Here is a 15,723-nt window from a genome sequence, read left to right as displayed (position 1 = left end):
GTCGATGAAATATTCAACTCCAAGGGGGGGTGAAATCGTGTCGATTCTTCTTCAGGGGGTACAAATAGTGCCTTCCTGAAAATTGGTGCAAGGTGCAGGGCGGCCTTGGCGGGTCTGGCCGAAGAGATCGGTCCTCGACAGAGGCAGGTCCTCCCGAAGGACCTTCGATGGATATCTCCGGATCGAAATCGGATCAACCTGGACCAAGACGAATCCTCGTGTCTGAGGCTATTCGGCTAAACTATTGATGTCAAGTACACCCCAGGGTACGGCTCCCCGTAATGGCTTGCATCCGCGAGGGTGGACGAGGGTTCGTATCCGTGGGTGTTCCACGTAGATGCGTTTTTCCGTGGACGCATCGGTACGTCAGTCAGGGTGTGCGTGTGCGGAAAAGAAGACCACCCTCTCTCCTGCCCTCTTATTTATACCTTTCCCCGTTATTTTCTCTCCGCCCCAGCCCCTCTTTTTCTCTCTACTTTCCCCGCCATTAGTAGTAAAGGAAGACATCAGCTTCCACTCAGTGATTACCGAAGCGGATTTGCATAACACACGAGTCGCGCAGGGCCATTTACATTTTATTTTAATCGCGGTAATCGATCCGATCGCTCCGGAATTAAACTGGCGAGGGTGAAGACTTGGAGGTGAGAGAGTCGATCGGCGCAGGGGAGAGCAGGGCACTTTAAATAAAAATAAAGTGCCGTGCAAACGTTTCGGCGGGCGCATTAGCCGATGGGGAACTACAAGTTACTTTTAACGAGTCTGCGGAAACTCCGCCGGCGGGGCTGCGGAACGCACTATCGTCGGAAACCAGAGATGGAGGGAAATTGGCGCGGATATGGACAGAGTTCTCCAAGGGAGGGTCGATGGTGCTGGTCATCCGAGCCCCAGAGGATGAGGCTGACAAAAGACGGTCACGATACGAGGAATTGAATGCAACGAACCCTGATTAAACAATTGCAAACCCCTACGGATCTGCGTCAAGACGCCGGGTCAATGGAGGGACCTCTCTTGGCAACCCTTTGCGACTTCTAGGGGGTGGTCGACCCCCCAAAGGAACTCGTTCGTTCCTTCGTCTCCAAGATAAGGGGAATGTTTCATCGACTCCAAAACCAGGAGCATGTAAACTTCAGTCGACTCGACGCGATAATATTCCTAATTGAGGCACTTAAAGCCCCGCGGCATCGATATTCCAATAACTCAACCCTTCCTGTCGTGGGCTCTAATGGCACGAGGTGTAAGGGTTCCCTTCGATTCCCGCGGGATCTGGTCCTTCGGTTCTGGAGCAATGCATCACTCTGTCCGCAGTCCCGTAACTCACCCCGGGCACATACGGCAGCTCGCGCGTGTACGCATGGGGTGCACACGCGTGCAAGGTACGCGCGGACACGCATGGTCAATAAATACACGGACACGCGAGGCTGGACACGGCCATGGAAAGACAGGACCTGCAGATATATGGCCCGAAGTGAACGACGTCTCTAATCTAACCCTTCTGGACGCGCGATATCCCGCAGATGGGGAGCTCCGGGTATCGACTCCGACCTCGAAGGTTGGGGTTGGAGGACCTGATGTCGAACCCCCGTCACTCACCTCCTGCCACCTTTGGGAGTCAAGTGGACAGGGACCGAAGGAACGTCCTTCTCCATTTACATTTTCCCTCCTAGCGTTTCCCCGGAACCCGTCATAACGCAGTTTAAAGGATGATCGAGTGTTGTGGACGTGGGTGGTGTTGGTCAGGGGGGTGGACCGCTCGACGAGATTTTCCGGTCTCTGAACAATTTCAGGCGAAATCGGCATTTTTGAACAGCGATACGAGGAGTACATCAGACTGGTCTATAAAAATGTCGGTAGAGTGAAATACACGGTTAAAAATTGATTAAATTGGTTTTCGATTCCGCTCCAGGATTTTTTAATCCGATTTGGGCTTGTCTAGGGTGTTTCCACCTTTACGGTCAGACCGCGGTTGAGTTCCACCCCAATTCCAGTTACTCCGCGCAGAAGTGCGCCGATGTTCCCCGTACCGTTACGATTTAATTGCCGGCCATTCGCAGCCGGTATAATTGTAGAGCTCCATTCGTAACCGGCGGCCGAACTGCCTGCGAGATCCGGCGAACTTTCAACCTCATTAGAGGAGCGCGTCGAAGCGCGAGCGAGTCCCTGCAGAAATCGTCCGCCATAACCGCGCCCCGAAGAGGATCTTATCGGATCCCCTGAGCGCGATAAGCCGAGTTTCGCGGAGTAATTGCCGGGAATAGAGGAGCAGACCCCTGCGATGCGTCCCGCGTTTCTTTCCGACACCCTAGGAGCGAAATCCATTACGCCGGACACAATTGCCTCGCGGGTGGTCCCGCCGCCTCGAGGGCCGACCGTTACCGGGCTGACCGGCCGAAAAGTGAAATGATAACCGACTACCTAGAGTAATAATCTAAAACGCCCGGCCGAGCGTGAAGATGCCACCTCGCGATAAGTCCCGCATCGCCGCATCTGCCACCGCTCGGTTAGCGACGACGTCCTCGCGCGCGCGCCCTCGCCAGATTCCAAGATAAGCCGGAAGGGGCTTACTCGGAACTTTCCGCCCCACGACCGCCGATTAACGCGAGATCCGCATCCATAAAACACGGCAAATCGGGTGGATTTTCGACCGGGCATCCCTCCATGACACCGCGAGACAAGGTATGCTTCCAAGGAGGTCCAAAGCGCCGCCATCTTGAAATGTGGTAGCGTTTCATTACAACTAGGAATTAATTGTTTCCGAGGTGACGTTCACCTGGATTCTCGATAGAATCACGTAAAAGCTTGATACAAGCATTACAGATCTTATGTTGGATTTATTTTCACTCTTAGAATTGTGTATCGCGCTCGGTGGTGTGTTTTTATTGGTCGGTTAGAGGGCCGCGAGGCGTCCAAGCGTACGCCATATTGCGACGGACTTTCCTCGGTATTTAGTAAGTTGCACGGTAAAATGTCGAGTAAAGTAGTCGGTTAGGTGCCTCGAGTATATTCCGTTGAACTTTTCCACGGGACCCATCATACCGTGAACACATGAGTCCTAAATGGGAGAACGTATCCCGCAGTTTCCGGCCATTAATTACGAGGCGGCGGCGGCGCCGTAAAGCGATCGGACAATATGCCGATGATTTTCCGGAGAGGCGATGTCGCCCGAGTCCGACTCTCGAGTGCAGGAAGAATCGCGCATTAGTCACGCACCATTTTGCCACCAGGCGTGACGTGCACGCTTTTTTCAGATCGTTAATGGAGGCTCCCCTTTCTGGCTCCGAGTGGCGCACTCCGACCCGTCTTGCGGCACCCCTGCTTTCCCGCGCGTTTTAAAATCCAAGATGGTGGCCGGCCGGTCACGTGGCCAGATAGGGGCGCCGTAAAGCATTAATTGTCGCTCCGTTTCGAATCTTCTTTCGATTATCTCCCGTCGCTCCTGTAGGATCTGACCCAAATGCATTAATTAGCTTACTCGCGCGGCAAGATGGCGTCGTAATTAACAGGATTGCCCTATAATCCAAATGACCGGAGGGAGAAGCGATTTACATCCATTTACTGACCCCCGGGTGCTGAATAATAGAAACCGATCAGGGCACCACTCCTCGGAGGGAAACTAACTCATCCGTTCTTTCAGGAGATGCAATTACCGAGCCGAGCTGCGATTTACGAGCGAAGGCATTCTCGTCGCTTATCGGCCGAATCGATGAAAGATCGACCCGAGTCGCGAGTAAGGACGGACAAGCGATAAGCGAAAATGGCGAAAAAGGGGGACGTCGGAATCGTGGATTTCGCGGAAGCAGATCGTAAAAGTGGTTCGCCTCGTGATGACCTTCCGGAATTGCCGCATCACGTGAATAATATACGAATATGGATCGCGTTATTGGGTTCGTATTCCGATCTTATCGTAACAGGGGACGCATGCGATGGAGTGTCGGAAGGAAGAGAGGGAAAAGCGTTTTCCACAAAAGAGGGTGATACCGACACCCCAAAAATTGGGGTCGGAGGTGAGGGAACCTTGGACACCGGTGATAAATGTTATCACTTTTGTAGCCGTTAGTGGGAGCTCCTGTAACCTTCAATAAATCTCGAAGCTGCGAAATTTTACAGCATGGCAGATTTTGACGCATAGGCGTCATGGGAATCATCGCTGACAATGGAATCGCTGGGAATCGTTGTACGAGTCCAGAAGAGGGATGTTCAACTACCCCTCTCACTCGGAAGCGACATAGATTTCGAACACGATTCGACTTCACCCCTCTCTCCGTGTCGACAACCCCTAATTGAACGGAAGCTCGCAATAAATATTACGCTTCTTTCGGGGCGAGTCTCGGAGGGCTGGCTGGCTGATTTTATAATGGCGCCCGAAGGAAATAAGTACGAACGGGGCGCCGGAAGCGGATGTGCAATCAGTGTGACGGCGGCACTCAAATTTATTTCTTGGATCATTCCGCCAGGTCGCAATGCGAATCCGCGCACGTGTTCCACGCCACGCACGCGCGCGAGCCATGTGAAATAAAAGACACGCGGCCCCTCTCCATTCGAAACGCATTATCGCATTTACATACGCGACACCGTGCGCAACAATATGGCCGATCCTGCATCTGATTTCGTTCTCGATTTCTCTCCCTTGAACCCCCAAAAATATCGGCCCATTGAAACCTAAGTATCAGATATTAATTGTTACGTTGGAAAAAAAATTGATAAATGAGAGGTCGACCACTTTTACACGGTATTAAGGTGTATTTCCATCGAGCTGCATCATAGATCCCAGGAGGAGACGTCGTTGGGGTGCATTTTGCATCCCTCGACAATGACACGACACGTAGGAGACACATTAGGTTAGGTTAGGGTTGGGTAACGACCTTCCGCGATTTGCATCCGAGTCGTAAGTTGCGCTCGGGCGCAGTAAAATCGGTTGACTTAACTAATCCTCTCGAGCTAACCGACACGTGACTCCACCTTGGGACTAATCATAGATCATAGGAGGGCCCGATTGCGTCAGCCGAACGATCGAGGCGATCGAAATGCACGACGCTCGTGGGGGAGGTATTCGCTCCGGAGGGTAAACTGTAAAGTGAATCTCATTAGTCGTGCCCCGCTGCATGCTGGCAGGGGCGTTACTTTGATGTCAAACGACATACCCCGGGGCGCTCGAAACGCGCTCCATTATTGTTATTATGCTTAAGGCCGTTTCTAATTATCGGCGAAGGAACCGGAAGTCGCGGCTGCGATATCGACGCCCCCGCGCGGCTCGACGTTCGAACGGCCTCGGTTTACGATCGAGACGAATCCTTGCATGGCTCCAGATAGCCTCTAATGAAAAACTAACGGCAACGGTGGACACCTGTGCCGTGAAAATCGATTCCCATCCGATCGTAAATACGTTAAGGCCATTCTAACCGGTCATTTACGAACTCGCGCGGACTCATTTCGCCTCATTTCGCGCGGCGCTTCCGATGGTGCAATAAATCGCGCCGATGCAACGACCGGGCCAACAAATAATTGAACGATCGCCGATAAAAAGGACGACCCTCTCGTTAGTTTCCAAGAGATCGCGAGAGATCTCGGTAAAACCGGTAAAACGTCACCTTTCTTTCGGGGACCTTTAACGCGACCGGCTAGGTCCTATTCGTTGCTTCGAGAAGTTTCGCCGACGCGCCGATAAGCGTCCCCTGACGGAATAGACTTTGCGAGACGAGGAACCGAGAATATCTCGGGCGGAAAATCGTCTCGTCGGCGTGTCGGGGGATTTTATGGCGTCGTCGAGACTTCGCGTTGCCAGGTGAACGGAAGCTCCTCTTCCGTTGGTTAGGTATTTACCAAGGCATTGTCGGGGAAGTCTGCCCCGGCGGTCCAGATGACGCGAGAAAGAGAGAACGATGATGCAGAGTAAGCGTGGAAGCGTGGCGGAATATGCGGGGCCGTAGAGGGAGTGAGAAGGGTGAGCGTATAGAAACGTGCATTTCGTATCACCGAAGATAAACACGCTCCCTTGCTAACCCATCCATTTTAATGGAAACTCCGACGTAGCCGGCGCTACTCCCGCCGTCGACTGGGCTCCATCGCATGAATTTAATGGCGCATATTTATGCCGGCAGGCACCTCGATTACGCGTTCATGCCGGCTCGTTAGTTGGACGGTCCTATTTGACGAGGAGGCTCTCTCGGCTTAATTGGGCCCGACGTCTTCGCGGATTCTCCGGTCTTGAGGAGCGGTCTTGAGCGTTCTGGAGCAGCTCCCTGCCACGAAAAGACCGAGCCGCGCTGCGTTCGTCGACCTTGACCGATCCCCTCGATCTCGCGCCGCGGGACGCGACCGACTCCGCCGGCGTCTGGCGCGACAGTGCCGCCAGCGCCGCTGCCGACTGGCGGCCGCGAGTCGAAGCTCGTCCGCTTAATTGGACAAGCGCCAGGGAAACTCCCGATTCGACCGATCGCGAGTCGATCACAACTCGTGGGGCATATCTCGAGGACGGATACGAACGAACGAGGCTTTCAGGGGCTCGGTCGACGTTGTAATCGTTATAAACTACACGTTCTCTAAATCGTGGGACGCGGATCACTTCTTAACTAATCGAATTCCAGGGGCCATTGAAAATAACATTGTCGAAAAGTGTCGAATAGTGCAATAGCGCTGTCTTAATTGCGTGCGAAGAGGGCCATGCGGCGCGATTGCGCTTAAAATGTTCGGGACTTTTTCGACATGAAATTTATACTGCTTGGGACTCAAACGGTTAAACGCGGACCGCCTTTTCCGCGACGCGAGCGCCATGGGCGTTTACGTCTCAATTTTGATAAAAGATACCGGTTTAACGAGTCTCGGGCTTAAGGAGTTCGTAACCGCAAAAAGAGCAAGCTCGGCCGCGCTCGTCGGCCTTGACCGATCATCTCAATTTCGCGGCTAGAGAGCCGGGAAACTGCACCACCGCCGAGGGCGACGTCGACGACGACGCCATGAGCCGGCGAGCGGTCGTTACCGGAAGTTCATCAAGATGTGACAACACCGCCGTGAAACTCGCTCGTAAAATACTTTCCCAATTTAAATTTGAGCGCAGCGAGACGCTCCCGCGAAGTTTCCGCTTAACGAGCAGAACCACCCCCTTAACTCGGGGGAAGGGTAATACCCCGTAATGGGGAGACGTGTAATCGAGAGCCGCGGGACGTCTCGATTCGACTCGCTCGAATCGCGGAGCGAGCCTCGAGAGAGATTGGCCCAGAGGTCGATTTTAATACACCCAAGTCAAGAGAAGATAGCCGACATATTATTCCAGATTAATTAGTAGAGGGGGTCGTTAAAATCTCGATATAAATGGGAAATATGCTACTCCCCAGATACTCATTCTTTTGGTTAAGCAACCAATTTCACGGCTTAAACTGTCGGGCGGATTTAGAAAAGGTGGATCATGGAGAGTGTTGAATTTTTTATCGCTCTCGGATAACAGGGTTATTCAAAAAACCACCTACGCCGTAAAGTGTGCTTTTAACGCTAGTGTTGATGAAATATTTTAGCCGACGTGGGCGTAAAAGTACACCACTTCCGATTTTGAGTGTTCCGGCACACATGGACCCAAGTGAACGCGTTGCTCGTATACAGGGTCGTTATCCTATCCCCAAATTGCACCACAAATACGGTTTTAACAATTTCGGCGTCATTATGGCGAAGACGTGGTCGCGGGAATACTAACATTAAGTTAGTATCGTCCAGCGTTCCCTACGTATACAAAATGCATAAATCTTAACTCCTATCGGCGAACATTCATTTTGATTTGATCGAATCTGAGGAGAATTTCTATACACCTTAACACTTAATTAATTTCTCTCGCACCTTTGCCTGCCGCGTAACGAGGGTGCCCTTTTCAAAGCCTAGTACCCTCGCGCCGTTAATTAAAATCTGCAATGGAGCAAAGTAAGTTGAGCCTCGAAAGGCGAGAATTGCGCGGCGAGCCGAAGTAAAACTAAACCTAAACGACGTAAAAATGGGCGACCGCAGCTGTCATGTTTTCGCCGGTGTCGGCGTCACAGGGAAAAATGCGACCGCGGGGGAAAAAAAGCGATAAAAAAAAAAAAGAAAAGGAAGAAAAATAAAGGCTGCCAGTCGCCAGTTTTTGCCATGCGGTAATGACATTTAATTTCGCAACGCGAAACCGCGCCCACGGTTCCAGCGGTCGAATTTTGAAACATAATATTAGCGAGCGCCGAGAGGCAATCATAATAAGAGCGGGTCCACTGCGAGCGAGAGGGAAATAAAAGTGCGGGGGGTAATCGGCGAAATTAAATCGCCCAAAGGCCGAAGTCGATCGGTAATCCGGTTATCGGGCGGAAACAACGTTAAGCGAGAACGAATCGACGATACGAATCGTTTCGACGATTGTCGAGGCGCGTCGACGGGCGTCCGGCCGGCGTTATTACGAGACGAATGAAAGGACGGTTAATTCGCGAATTTGGAGATAAAAGAGAGAAAAGAGAGGAAGAGGGGGCCAGATTTAACCGAGCAGCGTTAATACGGAACTTAATGCCCCACGTGAAATCGGGCCCTCCCTCTCTTTCCCTCTTCTTGCCGGCGAATATGTTCGCCTTCGCCTCCTCTGCTCGCTCCAGATAGCGCATAACTAATTTTAAGCCCGTAGCTGTAAACCCGCGGCCTCTTATCCGCGAGATAATGCGCCGCTCCTGAGATCGCCTTCTACAAATTCAGGGACATTAAGCCGGGGCTTGATTGGATAACAAACATTTTATCGAGCCTCATTTTGAGACAGAGCAAGAGAGAGAGAGAGAGCGCGCGCCCTCGCACTAAACTTTAACAGCTCCTTCAGCAATAAATAATATTATGCGCCCGGACTCCCCCGGCGACCCCGCGGGCAATTAAATAAAATGTGATACCGTTCGAGTTATGACGCGAATCTTTATGGTTTACTGCCGAGGAGGATTCCTTAAATCCCTAGACGTAAACCGCGTCTTTCCGCCGGTTGAGCCTCGTACGCCTGCGAAATGCTCGATTTGCAGGCAGTCCTCTTTACGGACAATACCGTTCGAGCAATTCCTGGATTCCTGAATCTCTTACTGAAACAAAATCCGAGTTAGGCCTCATTTATCCCGCGTTCGCGAACTATACTTAATTGGACTAATTTTCTGGGTTTTTCTTTAAATTATAATATCGGGGACTTAACCTACAAATTTGAAGTTTTAACGTTGCACGATTGTAATCTTGCTACGTCAGATCTGGACAGGAAACGAAACGTTCCTGGGGGTTCGATAGCCCAGCTGTAAAATGGGGTAAAATTCGTGCGGGGGAGTTTTGTGTCCCGCACCCCCGATATCAAGAGCGTCTTGGGCCAATTTTCCGGAGACTCGTAAAAGTCGGACGTTTTAAGATTTACGCGCGTCACGGCAATTATAATGTGTTTTATTGTCCCCCCTGGCCGACCCCTCCTCACCCTTCCGGACTCTTCCGGGCTTGCGTCGTTTCCGCGCGATCTCGGCACACCCTCGAACTTACATCGTAAAAACGTTATTAGGCCTCGGCGGGATAGGGAGACGTTTAAATAAGATGCCAAGTTTTTCTCTTTTCTTTTATGCCGGCGATGCGCGTGCCGCATAAAAGGAGCGTTCGTAAAACCGGTAGCCGTGGACGAAACGGAAATGGCCCGTCTCTCGGTTCGCTCCTTTTCTCCCTCCCGGGGCCTCGATATCGATGGATTATACCGTGCGTACGTATTATAGGTCGGCACACAATGTTGAGCTTAACTGCCCCTAAAAATGTTTGTCTAACAAATTTTAAGAGACCGGTTTACAGCGGCCTTTTTATTGCGCGGGGGGCCTGCCGCATCGCCCGCCCTCGCCCCGCGGCCGAGAGACCTCTGGGAGACCAAAGAACGCCTCGCATCTCTGCAGCATCCAAAGTGTTTCTCTTTGTCGCGGCGACGTTGAAATTGAGGGTTTTATTGAGGAAGGGAATAACACGAGCGTCGCGTCGAGAGTTACCTCGCCTTCGGGCTACGGGGAGGCAACAATGGTAAACGTGACGCTCGGCCGCCATATTGGATTAAGTGTCCTTAGACAATTCACGTTTACTATTGGAAGCTCCGGTCGAAAAGGGGTGAGAATGGCTTCCTGGTGGCTCGAAACCCTTCTTTGATTGCAAACGACCATCTCGCGAGTAGGTGCGAACGTTAAACCGCCATGGAAACAGCGGCACCGGTACTTCCTCGCCGCCCTAACCTTAATTCGGCGATCAGGGGTAATTAAAAAGAAGGGCATTTTGCTTGGCAGTAAACCGAGTTTAATGACTTCATGTAAAAATACCCCATCGACTTTACGAGGGCCTCCAGCGCCATTCTCATTCTCCTGGGGTTTTTGGGCGCGGCCATAACTTTATAGTTTTATGTAAACTGTATCGGGCCATGAAACACAGAGGTCTATGGCGTTTTAATGGTGATTGGCGAGGCTCCTCGGATATGGGATTTCTGAGGTATAAACTTTCATGCGATACCCCCATTGTTGGAGCACTATTCTTCCGTCATCTACTCTCCTTTAAAACTGCACTCAAAAGGGTACTCGATAAATCCCCGTCCCCCGTACTTGCAATTTGAATCTCCTTTTATTGAGCCGTATTTGTACGCGCGTTAAGTCGCTAAATGGAGCGAAAGCATACGCAATGGTTATGAAACGCAGTAAAACGGTTTTCAAAATTTATGACGACGTTTGTAGTTACCTGGGACAGGTATTCTTGATTTTCTCAAGTGGTATATATAAGCCTTCGATAGCTCAGTTGGTAGAGCGGTGGACTGTAGTTGGCTGGACGGAGCATCAGAGATCCATAGGTCGCTGGTTCAAATCCGGCTCGAAGGAGAATTTTTTTTCCACTCGAGAAGTAGGTGATACACTTTCTTATTACTTCACTCGGGATCGAATATGTCTCTGGTATCGTTATTTTGAACTGCGATCGCAAGCCTTCGATAGCTCAGTTGGTAGAGCGGTGGACTGTAGTTGGATCGGAAGATGTAAGAGACATCCATAGGTCGCTGGTTCAAATCCGGCTCGAAGGAAAATTTTTTTTTAGGACTCGGACACCGTATCATGCTAACAAATTTACATTTGTGCTTAATTCGTTAGTAAAAATAATTGATCTTCTGCTCATAGTTTCAATTAATCTGATGGTGTACCGAAGTAAGACGAGGTTCTTAGTACTCAACTCATGAAACTCCAGGAGCAGGGCAGTGAATGCAAAATATTGTAAATGCCTTTGCAAAGGCATTTTATACCGTTCTTACGTTCTCGGTCGTTTTCCCAATCCTTTCGCAATACCTTGGATTACTATCAGTTGGATAATTGGCCGTAGAAAAATAAAAGTCGAAAGGGAAGAAGAAAGGTTCCGCCGAGACTTGAACTCGGATCGCTGGATTCAAAGTCCAGAGTGCTGACCATTACACCACGGGACCGCATATCATGTCATTTTGATAACACCTTTTTTTATATTCTTTTCTTTAGCGTTTACGAAATTTATGATATTTTATAAAATTGTAAATTCCTAGGTTAGATGCAAAATTTCCAACGCGTTCGACGTTGGAGCCGAATACTCGCAAGTAGTGGCCCTAAGAGTGAAGGTAAGGACAAAAGGGATGTACTTTCATCCCATGGAAATAAAAAGTACAAGGTTCCACCGAGATTTGAACTCGGATCGCTGGATTCAGAGTCCAGAGTGCTAACCATTACACCATGGAACCTCATGTTTCATTCATTGATCTGGAACCTTTGCGGGGGATTAAACTTTGGCGTCTTCATTCCATAAATCAGGACGACCTGTTAACGCAACACGCATCAGGTGATCCAATATTCATTACATCTTAACTTGCGATCTAAATGATTCGGTTTGGAAACCCACTGCTACGTGCTCGGAATCCGACTAAGTAAACTGCATGGATGTCCAAGAAAATGCATCTACGTGTCCATCCATTCAGAAAATGGCCCTACACCGTTCCCTCGTGATAAGATCTACCCATGTTAGAAAAACGCAGGATATCAGTCGAGGGATTAAGAAGTCAGACCGTTTACAGGTTCCTCGGTTAGGGAGAGAGTCATGGGGAGAGTCCCTAGGGGGTTGGGCCTGGTAACCCTTAATTGAAAGTCCAAAATGCCGGGCACTACCCTTGGGACCACGAACGTATCGAAACTGAGCATCCATGGGTCCCTACGGGGGCTCCGACCGCGCCTCTTTCGGCGCCTACCCTAACCTCATTCCGCATTTCCGCCTGGCGTCACCCGTGCATCTACCAGGCTCCACCTCGCCATTTCTAGCCGGGAATTCAGCGAAAAGGGAGAATCCCTGAGGGCGATCAAAACGGATTCCTGTTTTTGTTAGTGGAACGTGTCGAGTTCCGACAGTTCCAACAGTTGCGCCTACTTTGTCTAATTAATCGCCGGCTGGTTGCCCCGCGTGAATGGGGGGCGCCATTCTTGCGGAAACCACTCAAATTAATTTCAAGTCAAAGCATATTCTTCGATTGACGTCGCGCAACTTGACATCCAATCACCGGCCCCCAGAATTTTGGGCAACACCCCCGATTCCATTTCTCCGTTGGGTACTGGGAGCGATGGTACAATGCTCTCTCACTTCCGCACGCTTGGTTAAATCCTGACTGACAGGACGACGCTCGTCCACGCTGCAGCGTGCGCGTCAGCTCGCACGCAACATCAACGGGTCGCGTTACGCTCCGTAGCTGCAGTCCGTCCAGCAGATGACAACCGGGAACAAGTGGCATTGTTGAATCGTTTTAGATTCAATCGCAGGAATGATTCAGGGAGATTCGACACGCCCTAGCGAGCTGGGGTGCCCTCCAACTTTTTCGAACTGGTTCGCGACGCTCCTTTCTCACCACCCGAACCCCCTCGTCGGATTTCACGCCGAGAGCCCCACTAGCTCTATCAACGCGACATGGACTTCGGAAATCCCGGCACTGCCTGTTAAAACGATTCCGCAAAGTGATAAAATATTAACATGTTTCCGGAGTACGACGTAGTCGTCGGTTCCCCGAAGACGTCGATTCTAGAGCGACCTCGGCAGCCGCGGAGAGTTGATCGATGGTCCTTCCCCAAAATGGAGGGACCTTCCAGCTTCCATTTCCACATGACTCCGCGTTTCCTCCCCGCGAAATCCTTCTTCGACTAAAAGGACTCGAGATTAAGAAGCGAGTAGACGACAGGCGATTCCGTTTCGACATTATCGCTCCTTCCTGCCTTGTCATCCATTCCGGGTGACACGGGACTTCTCATGGTTACTCTCAGAAATCCATGAGGTCCTGATTTCGACCCTAGACCTGAGTCTAGAAAGAAGGAACCAATCCTCTTTACGATTCTCACGGTATAGCCAGGGAATTAGGTTTTATCTCTCGGGTTTTCAACATGGCGCCGGATCGGCCGCTTCCGCCGTTTGAATTTCGCGCGCTCGCCGGCTCGGCGGGCGGAAACGCTCCGACGTGGCGGTGCGATTACATCTTTATGGCCTTATAACAGCGCTTGCACTCGGAAAGGGGATTTCATCTCCGCTGTCGAGCTGAGTTTCCATGTGCGTGTCGCTTTGTGCCGCTCGCACATGGAAACTACTTCTCTTGTCAGCCAACCCACATTTACACCGCCCCCGCACCCTCGGCCCCGCAAATTGGTTTCCCGCTGTAATGCGGAAAGACGCGTGTCTTCGACCGGAGATTCGTGTACACTTATTTCATGCTCGGCGTGGCGTCGCAATCGAATCATCGATTTCCTTAGCCAGGGCCTCGGGGCGGATTCTTTCTTCTCGCCGGTGGAAACTCCTCGAGCGTCGAGACGTCGACCGAGAAATTGGAGAATTTACGTAGGGGAAACTTTCCGAGTCCGTCGTCATACTTCCCGCCGAAGCAATTCCCGAGGAAAGATGCGAGCTCGGAATTGGAGTGCACCGAATATAAATCTCGGAATTGGCGTCTAAAAATTAAGACCACCCGACGGAGGATAGTTCCAGAAACTAGTTAACGTCCGAACCGCGCGCATACGCGGCGCTGCAGGTCGCGCCATAAAGCGCGGATATGCGGAGCACAAACTCGATGCGGAGTAATTGGTTTCTCGCATTATTCTCAATCAGCGCGACCCGCGGGATTCGAAACGACGGAAGATCGTCGAGGAGAGGGAAGTTTCGCGCAGTTCACGGTGGTTGGAACTTCGAATTACTGCGGTAATCGCCGAGTTGTGCGTTGAAACGAGAGTCGCGCGGTAAATCCAATATGGCGGCCGGCGAGCGTTGCGAGCACGAAATAGCAGAGTACCAGATATAACAAAGGAGTCCAAGATATTCAGATTTTTTTTTTCTAATCTACTGCGCGAGAATGCATCAATGAAATTTTGCAATTAAAAATTATCCTCTGTTAGTCTTAACCACGTTAAAAACATCACATTCTGCATATCATACGCGGATTATGGTTTCGCTTTGCGTACCTTAATGGCAAAATTAAATGCATTTTAGGTAATTTGCGGTGTTTAGTCGGTATGAAATGTTTCGGTTATGTATCAGCAAAAATCTGAGATGCTGGGTTTCGATTCTGCGATCACTTTCCGTGGAACCGACCATTGACGTTATGTCTCCTTATACTATTTCATGGTCGGGAGTTTCGCGAGGAACGTCGGAATCCCGGAGAAGAATTATCCATTTTTTCTGTAGGCACAAAGGCGAAGGTCTGACACACCGAGATATCGAATTAACGAGGGAGGTCTCGATAACGAGGAGCTCTTTCCCACATAACGAACCTCGCCGGCGAAAGCTCCTCCTGGGGATACGGACGAGGCTCGTCCTCGAGCTCCGGGCTGCCTCGCTGCAGGGACTTAATTATCTAATTAATTAACCTCAATCAGTACGATGAGTAATTTCTCGGTTCGGTGGCGCCTTTGCGAGGAGACTTTCTTGTCACACCGACTGCAGGGTGAATTACGGCTGAGTTCACGGGAAATCGATTACCGACCGATGCCGCCGGTCTTCCGGCCCGTCCGGGCCGCCCTGAGAATGAACCTCGAGATGTCGGGATCGCATGTCGAAACCTTTGAGAGAGTAATCACCGGACCATCTTCCAGGCTCCATTCCGTGATACAAGAAAGCAAAGTCGAAACTTGAACGCCAACCGATCACTGAAAATTTAACTTGCATTATCCTACAGGACGTAGCCTGGAACGCGATACAGGATCACATTTGGGCACTTTAGACTCGACACTTCGTCACTTTGGTCCACTCGGCAGGCTGCAATTTCCCCGCATCAGCCGACAAAAGGCCCCGTCATCAAAGTAACGCCACCCTCGCATGTAACTGACGTTTTTGACGCGTCAAGTGGGCGACTGGGGAGGTTTTCTCGCCGCCATTAGGGAGGCTTCTGTTTTACATAAACATCTCTCGGAGGGCCAATCTCTAGCGACACCACTGGGTCCGAAACACCGTAGGAGTGATTCCTTTAAGCGATCCGAAGTGGGTCGCGAGTGTTTTTGCAGTTGATTCGTTGTTTGTACTGCGCAAATGCATATCCCGCGGGAAGCTCGCGACGGGCTTTAAGCTCGGTTTAACCCTGGCCCGGGGTCTGTTTGGCTAACTTCGTATTTAGTTAGTCAACCCTGCCCGCGAGGCGTCATGGGAAATGACAAGTGGCACACCACCACCCCATAAGCTCGGCTGCACCCTGACCTGCGCGCGTGTACGAGAGGTGCACCCTCTCCTACG

General features: G+C 50.9%; 4 non-coding genes across 4 annotated transcripts; 2 read left to right on the top strand and 2 right to left on the bottom strand.

Moving 5' to 3' along the window:
- The first annotated feature begins 10,749 nt into the window (after nucleotides 1-10,749).
- Nucleotides 10,750-10,844, top strand: Trnay-gua. Its single transcript has 2 exons — nucleotides 10,750-10,786; nucleotides 10,809-10,844. It is a non-coding gene; the product is annotated as a tRNA-Tyr (tRNA).
- Nucleotides 10,845-10,945: 101 nt separating this feature from the next.
- Trnay-gua lies at nucleotides 10,946-11,041 on the top strand. Its single transcript has 2 exons — nucleotides 10,946-10,982; nucleotides 11,006-11,041. It is a non-coding gene; the product is annotated as a tRNA-Tyr (tRNA).
- Nucleotides 11,042-11,362: 321 nt separating this feature from the next.
- On the bottom strand, nucleotides 11,363-11,434 carry Trnaq-uug. Its single transcript has one exon. It is a non-coding gene; the product is annotated as a tRNA-Gln (tRNA).
- A 213-nt stretch (nucleotides 11,435-11,647) lies between these two features.
- Trnaq-cug lies at nucleotides 11,648-11,719 on the bottom strand. Its single transcript has one exon. It is a non-coding gene; the product is annotated as a tRNA-Gln (tRNA).
- Between the last annotated feature and the right edge of the window lie 4,004 nt (nucleotides 11,720-15,723).

This window comes from Orussus abietinus, unplaced genomic scaffold (genome assembly GCF_000612105.2).
Source record: "Orussus abietinus isolate OABI.00-Male unplaced genomic scaffold, Oabi_2.0 scaffold1, whole genome shotgun sequence".
Lineage (NCBI taxonomy): Eukaryota > Metazoa > Arthropoda > Insecta > Hymenoptera > Orussidae > Orussus > Orussus abietinus.
The sequence above is the reverse complement of the archived record's forward strand: the minus strand, read 5'-3'. Positions and strand labels throughout refer to the sequence as shown.